Below are 6,882 nucleotides of genomic sequence, written 5' to 3' on the forward strand. Positions count from 1 at the left end.
TACCACGCCGCCGCCGTACAATAACGGCAGCATCGCCACGTGGCATTCAGCCACTGGAACGCATTTAATGAGCGTGTGCTCGACCTTAATGATGGAGATTGGCGGAAACTTCGAAGAGATGCTGAGGAATGTTGGCGTTGACTGGCGTTTTAGCTGCCCCCTTGTTTCCGAGCGGATGGTAGTTGCCAGACGCTTCTCGGCTCAACTGATGGTCCAGTCAGTCGGACTAATCTCCTCCTTCGATTAGACTTGAAGGGAGGCAAGTGATCCGGCAGTAAAGAGGGGGCCCCCCCTTAGCAGAGTCAACGCCACGTGGAGGTTGAAAGGTAAAAGGTCAACCAGAGGCTTGGCCTAGCGGATAAAGGATGTGGCGACTGGCCGAATGTTCCGAGCGGAAGCAAAGACACCCCGGCGGGAAGTCGGGGTTCCGATGCTCATGATTGAACAGAGTCGTATGGCCGAGCGGGTAGCCCGCTCGGCCGAAGACATAAAGTAGATACACTGCGAACAGTCTACAGAGCACACGACCGGAAATCCCCCCGAGCGAACCAGCACGTACGACCGACCGGACGTGAGGGAACTGCCGACCGGCCGGATGCTCGGCATAGGGTAAGAAGAGAAAAGGACAAGGGTACATCTTCTGTCAGCGGGTATGTTCGACGATCAGGCCATACGCAGGATCTTATGACAGAGGGTTCCGCTGTCCCATCAGAGATGTGCTCGGACTGTAGCAGTATGGTGTCAGGTAAGCTTTTCTGACAAGCCCATACTGGGGTATGGGCTGAGGACACGTATTCGCCTCGGTATGTGTGCTTGAGCCCCTTCGCAGCTCTATATAAGGAGCCTCACACTTCGCCGGAGGTACGCATTCTCGGAGATTGGGAGCCACTTCTTTGTTGTCCACTTGCCTGACTTGAGTGTCGAACGGTCGTCGACGGGAATTCCTTCCCGGCCCGACTTCTTTACAGGTTCGCCGGAGGTCCGTACGACCGGTCGTAGAGCCACGTCAGCAGTTCGGAGAGCGCCACGTGCCCAGCGTCCGTTGATTCAGTGTTCGGACAGGATCAATAATAATTCTTTTAAATTCATTTAAAACTTAGACACCTAACTTAAAAACTTAAATTCCGTTAACTTTAACTTTAAACTTAATTATGTAATTAATAAGTAGAACTTAACTGTTTAAGTTTAACTTCATTTGAGAACTAAAATTAACTTGAATTAAACCTTACTTAACTGTGTCTAATAATTTTAACTTCATGCTAACTTCAAACTAAATTAATCCCACTTAAAAGGAAGTAAATAAAAAAAAATTATAACTAACACTTTCATTGACCAACTCAATCAATTAATATGAAATTTAAATTATTTTATTAAGTATTAAATTATTAAATCAAGTAAAAATTAATCAATAAATTATTGATAATGTCCAACTGTTTTTGATTTAATAAAGTTTATCTTATTAAACCTTAAAATGAAGCTTAAGCGCCTGAATCTAATATTAATTATTGATTAATCAAACTCAAATAAACAATTATATCAAGGATACAGAGATAAATATGTAAATAATATAAGTGTTACCAAATCCCCTAGAACACTTAGGTAGACAAATGTGTTAGGGCTAACACACTCAAACCTTAGCATTATATTAAGGGGGAGTAATAAATAAGGAGGATTAATAAATTAAAGGAGTATCAAATTCAGGGGGAGGTTTATTTTTTAATTATCTCCCTAAGTGTTATTTTTTAATCTTCTCTTTAAAATCTCTCTAGAAAATTCTACCTCAATTTTTTTTTTTAAAAAAAAATTTACTTTAAATATTTTTATCAAATATTTTCAAAATTTTATGTCAGGTTCAGGGGGAGGAATTAATTAAAATTTTTCCTTTATTTAAATTATTTTAAAATTTGTGTTTGAAAAATATTTTCTTAAAAATTTCTTAAACCTATTTTTGAAAACTAACTCTTATAAAACTAAGTTGTTTTTAAGAATTGGGTTTTACTTTTTATTAAAAATTGATTTTAAAAACTAGATTTAACTTAGTTTTGAAAATTGAATTTAAAAATCTAGTTCTTAAAATTTGATTTTACTTAATTTTGACAATTTGATTTGAAAGTTAAATTTTACAAAAATTAGTTTTAAAAATTGCTTTATTGTTGAAAATTGTGGAAATTAGATTTTTCAAAACTTAAGTTTACAAACTAAGCTTCTCAAAATCATTTTCCTTAATTTTGAAAATTGAATCTTTTACAAACTTAGTGTTGAAAAATAAATTTCAATCAGTTTTGAAAAATAGATTTTTCAAACTTAGTTTTGGAATTTTGATTTTGAAAACTTGAATTTTTAACTTTGACCTTAAACACTATACTTGAAAAATTAGCTATCTTTCAAAATTACAAAGTTATAAATCAGCTATCTTTCAAGACTTAGTTTTTTTTCAAAGATTTAAGAAATAAAAGTAAAATAATCTATGTTTTAAACTCCCCCAGATTAACTTGACATTATTTCTTACTTTGTCTGAGGTCTGTATTTATGCTTACTTAATCCATGCTTACTTTTGATGAATGCCAAAGGGGGAGGGTTAGGTAGTTAAGTTAGCTAAACCAATTTGAAAACACAAAACTTAACTTAAAAACCATTTACTCGTTTTTACTTACTTTTTCTTACATCTGTTTCACTAACTTAACCAGGTTGTCATGCCATCAAAAAGGGGAAATTGTTGGTGCGGGTAGCACTAACGGTCTAACTCAGATTTTGATGAATGACAAATCAGATTAAGTTAGTTTGTTGTTGTCTAACACTTTGATCGAGTGTGCAGGAGAAGTCCAGACAGGTCGACGGACTGACCAGATGTCTGGCACGAAGCCCAGCTAGGTCGACGGGCTGACCGGATAGCTGGCACGAAGTCCAAGCGGGTCGACGGACTGACCGGACGCTTAGGCACGAAGTCCAGCTAGGTCGACGGGCTGATCGGATAGCTGGCACGAAGTCCAGACGGGTCGACGGGCTGACCGGACATCTGGCAGGTAAGTGAGGTAAGTCACTGGAGGGGAGTGATTGCGAGGACGCGTTCCCGGAAAGGGAACATTAGGCGTCGATCCGGCTTAGATCCATTTCGGATATCTAAGTCGAGATCGTAATTAGATTCCGGTCTCGGAAAGACGGAATCTAAGTCATACTCTTTTTGCTAACTCATACTCACTTTGCTTATCTATAAAACTGTGCTAACAATCTGTGTTGCAGGGCATATTTGCCTCGGACTAACCTTTTCTTGCAGGAGAAGGACTTTCTGGAGAAGAGGGGTCCGAGCGCCCGGAGGGGATCCGGACGCCCGGAGGTCCGGGCGCCTGGAAGGGATCCGGGTGCCCAGAGGCAAGTTTTATCCAAGCCGAGTCGTCGCCACGTGGAGTTCGTTGATTAGACTTGCCACGTCGCACCAAGGCGCCCGGAAGGGATCCAGGCGCCCGGAGCAGCATATAAAAGAAGCCCCAGGGGTGGAGCTTCAACATCAACTGAGAAACTACTGCTTGCTCTGCTGCTCTACGCTCCTGCGACGCCGCGAGGCTATTCCGACAAAGCGCTTTCTTAAGTCTAATTCTTCTTCTCTTGTCGGTATTTGATTTCTGTCAATTCCTGTACTTAATTATTTTGTAATCATCATTCGAATTGATAGTGATTGCCCATCGAAAGTACTCACGGAGTACGGGCCTTCGAGTAGGAGTCGTCACAGGCTCCGAACGAAGTAAAATTACTGTGTCTGTTATTTTAAATTCCGCTGCGCTTAACTCTTTTCAACGTTGTTTTTCGAATCGATATTCCCCCCCCCCCCCCTCCCTCTATCGACATTTCACGATCCAACACTTGCCTGGTTGGAAAAGAAGAGAGAACATCAAATGGTTGAGCCTTGTTGGACATACGAATTAATTAAGTAGGAATCACTCTGAAAACTTATCGAACTTAATTTTATAATTAGCATATATATAAATGATTCTACTCATTGATGATAATTACTGTTGTTTCTTTTTCTTATATTTTTGGGTTTATGATTTAGGAATGTGCCTAGTCGACTATTATTTTCTTTATCTCCTCTCTAACAGCAACATAATTAGATTGCAGATACAATTGAGAACTATGATACATAATTATTTGATTTTGTAAAACTACTTTATAATTCATCACAATTCTTGTTTGCTGAGTTTTCACAAATTAAGCTCATGTCCAACAGTAGTTCTATATAGTTGAGGTGTTCAATAACAACTTGCTTGAAATCCTTGCATCACAACTCAAACCTTTCTTCATTGCTTAGGTTGCTTGATCCACTGCCCTACTTGCTCAAATGTTTTCCTAGTTGCTTCATTTATATTGTTGATTTTTTATTGAAATTCTTTCATTGTGAGCAAACCTTGATTTTTGTTGTTACACATCAAATTTCTTACTCATTAGCCGATAGAATATCGATAAAGATGATTTTCCATTTTTAATATAAATAATAATTGTGCATTACAAATGTTTAGTAATATATAAAATTTGAAACAAACTGAAATAATAATGGAAGACTATACTTAGTTACATGAACTAATGCCTATATTATACAATGAAATTGATAAATAGCTTAGGTTAGTCATTTCTCATTTAAGATGTAAATATGGGTATCATCAAAGTATGCATTCGAAAATTGTACCATTTTTCTTGATCTAGCTATATAATTTATTCAACACTGTCTTAGGATCACTCCTTTGAATTTTTTTTATATGATAAATCTAGTTAATTTCATTGTGATTCAGGTACCTATGATTCGACCTTCAACTATAATAAATTTATAGAAATTTTTCTTCTAAATAAGACGTGTAATAAAAAGATATTGAGTTTTTTTTTATCGTCCATCATGAATACTTCTTAATTTATTTTGATAATCAATGAAAAAAAATTTATAGGACGAAATCAATCACTCAAAACTAGCCCTTTGAATTTTTTTATGAATCATTGCATGCTCGTGTGCCTACATATCTATTGATCCACGCCATTGATAGTATCCATGCTGCCAACATCTGATTATAAAATAAAAATATATCATAGAATTTTGGTTCACGTTTAATTAAACCTTTAATTAAGCACATAGTTACAAGAAAATCTATAGCTAGATGCCTGTATTCTGGTCCTCAGGGCATGGTGCTACAATACGATATTCACGTTGTCATTTAATCATCTGTGATTCGATCTCCAGTTATAGTGTATTTATAAAAATTTTCCTTCAAATGGGGAGCGTAATCAAAGGATGTTGGACGTCTGGGTTGACCGTCGCATGTGTTTCCTGATTTATTCTGATAGCCAATGAAAAAATTTTAAAGGATCAAATCGGTCATTAGGGATAGTCACGAAGATTGACTGAGATTACCAATTTTTTTTAGATACCTGTATCCTGGTGCAAAAGCTACAACGTGAATACATAGGGCAGCTAGGTTTTTCTAGCCAAACCATTGCCCACGTTGACTGACCAACTTGACTCAATTGGTGACCAACATGGCCTATACGCCAATTGTTGGATTGTATTAACAAGTTTGATGTGAAAAGGCGTAAAATACCACTTATTAATTGTATTCTAGCCCTTTTGCCTTTATTGCCACTTGCTTCTTGAGCTGGTCGATTTACTTGAACTGCTGCACAAGGTGTCAAACCGTTTGGATTCAATTGCCTGAATTGCTACCCAAGGTGCCTAAATGGCAAATTGAAATATACTAATTCTGCTTAGTAGGCTTGTTGAAAAATTATATTTAGATTATGAATTATTATGTGAAGCCTACCCTATTAGTATTTTAAACAAATGATGGTGCCTCGTCCCTTTAGATGTTCTGATTGCCAATTAATAATTCACTTTAACATTATCCACAATTTAAAATCTCGTGTTGTATCGCTCGATACGAGTAAAACATTCTGACTGATATTAGCATACCCCAAGGCCATACGATCACCGTAGAGATGTCGTCCAAATCCCTCAACCATTGCAAAGGAGTCGTGTGGGCCCATGGTTGCTGACGGCGCTGAGGAGAAGGAGTCACGGGCGAGAAGGTGAAACTTAACTTTTAATTAAATAACTCAGTTTAATGAGCTCAATCAACTCCTAACTATAATAAAGATAATTTAAATAAGTTAAGTAAATTATAATAAAATTATTCCATTATATATATATACAAGATTGATATGCTACGCGCCTGCACTGTGCGCGACTTGCCTCCTGAACCTCCTGATCGGTCTCTGGACCGATCAGGGAACCTCCTGATCGGTCCAGAGACCGATCAGGGAACCGATTATTTTCTGATCGGTCTACAGACCGATCAGGAGGTTCCCTGATCGGACTGGTGACTGATCAGGAAGGCAAGTCGCGCACTTTGTAGGCGCGCGGCATATCAATCCTCTATATATATATATATATATATATATATATATATAACTCCTAACTATAATAAAGATAATTTAAATAAGTTAAGTAAACTATAATAAAATTATCCCATTATATATATATATATATATATATATATATATATATATAACTGTATCATTCTGGATAAGTAGCGAAATCTTGACACGGATCAAAATTTGAAACTAGGAGACTATCACATGATTTTCATAAGTGGCACTAGATGGCCACCTTTAAATAGATCATCTTTTGTGTTGAATATGTCCCCTCGAATGGGTCTAGTGGCTAGCACATGAGATGTTGCCACCAATGAAGTCTGGGGTTCGAATCTCTGCAAAGCCGAGGTAAGTCCGTGATTTACCTCCTCCGTGTTGACCCTGAAACGGATTGACCGGGGGGAGGGGCGCTGGGGAAATGCCACCAATCTTTTGTGTTGAATATTGCTAATGGTTTAAGCTCACTAAATGTTC

Source organism: Zingiber officinale, chromosome 7A (genome assembly GCF_018446385.1).
Source record: "Zingiber officinale cultivar Zhangliang chromosome 7A, Zo_v1.1, whole genome shotgun sequence".
Classification (NCBI taxonomy): Eukaryota; Viridiplantae; Streptophyta; class Magnoliopsida; order Zingiberales; family Zingiberaceae; genus Zingiber; species Zingiber officinale.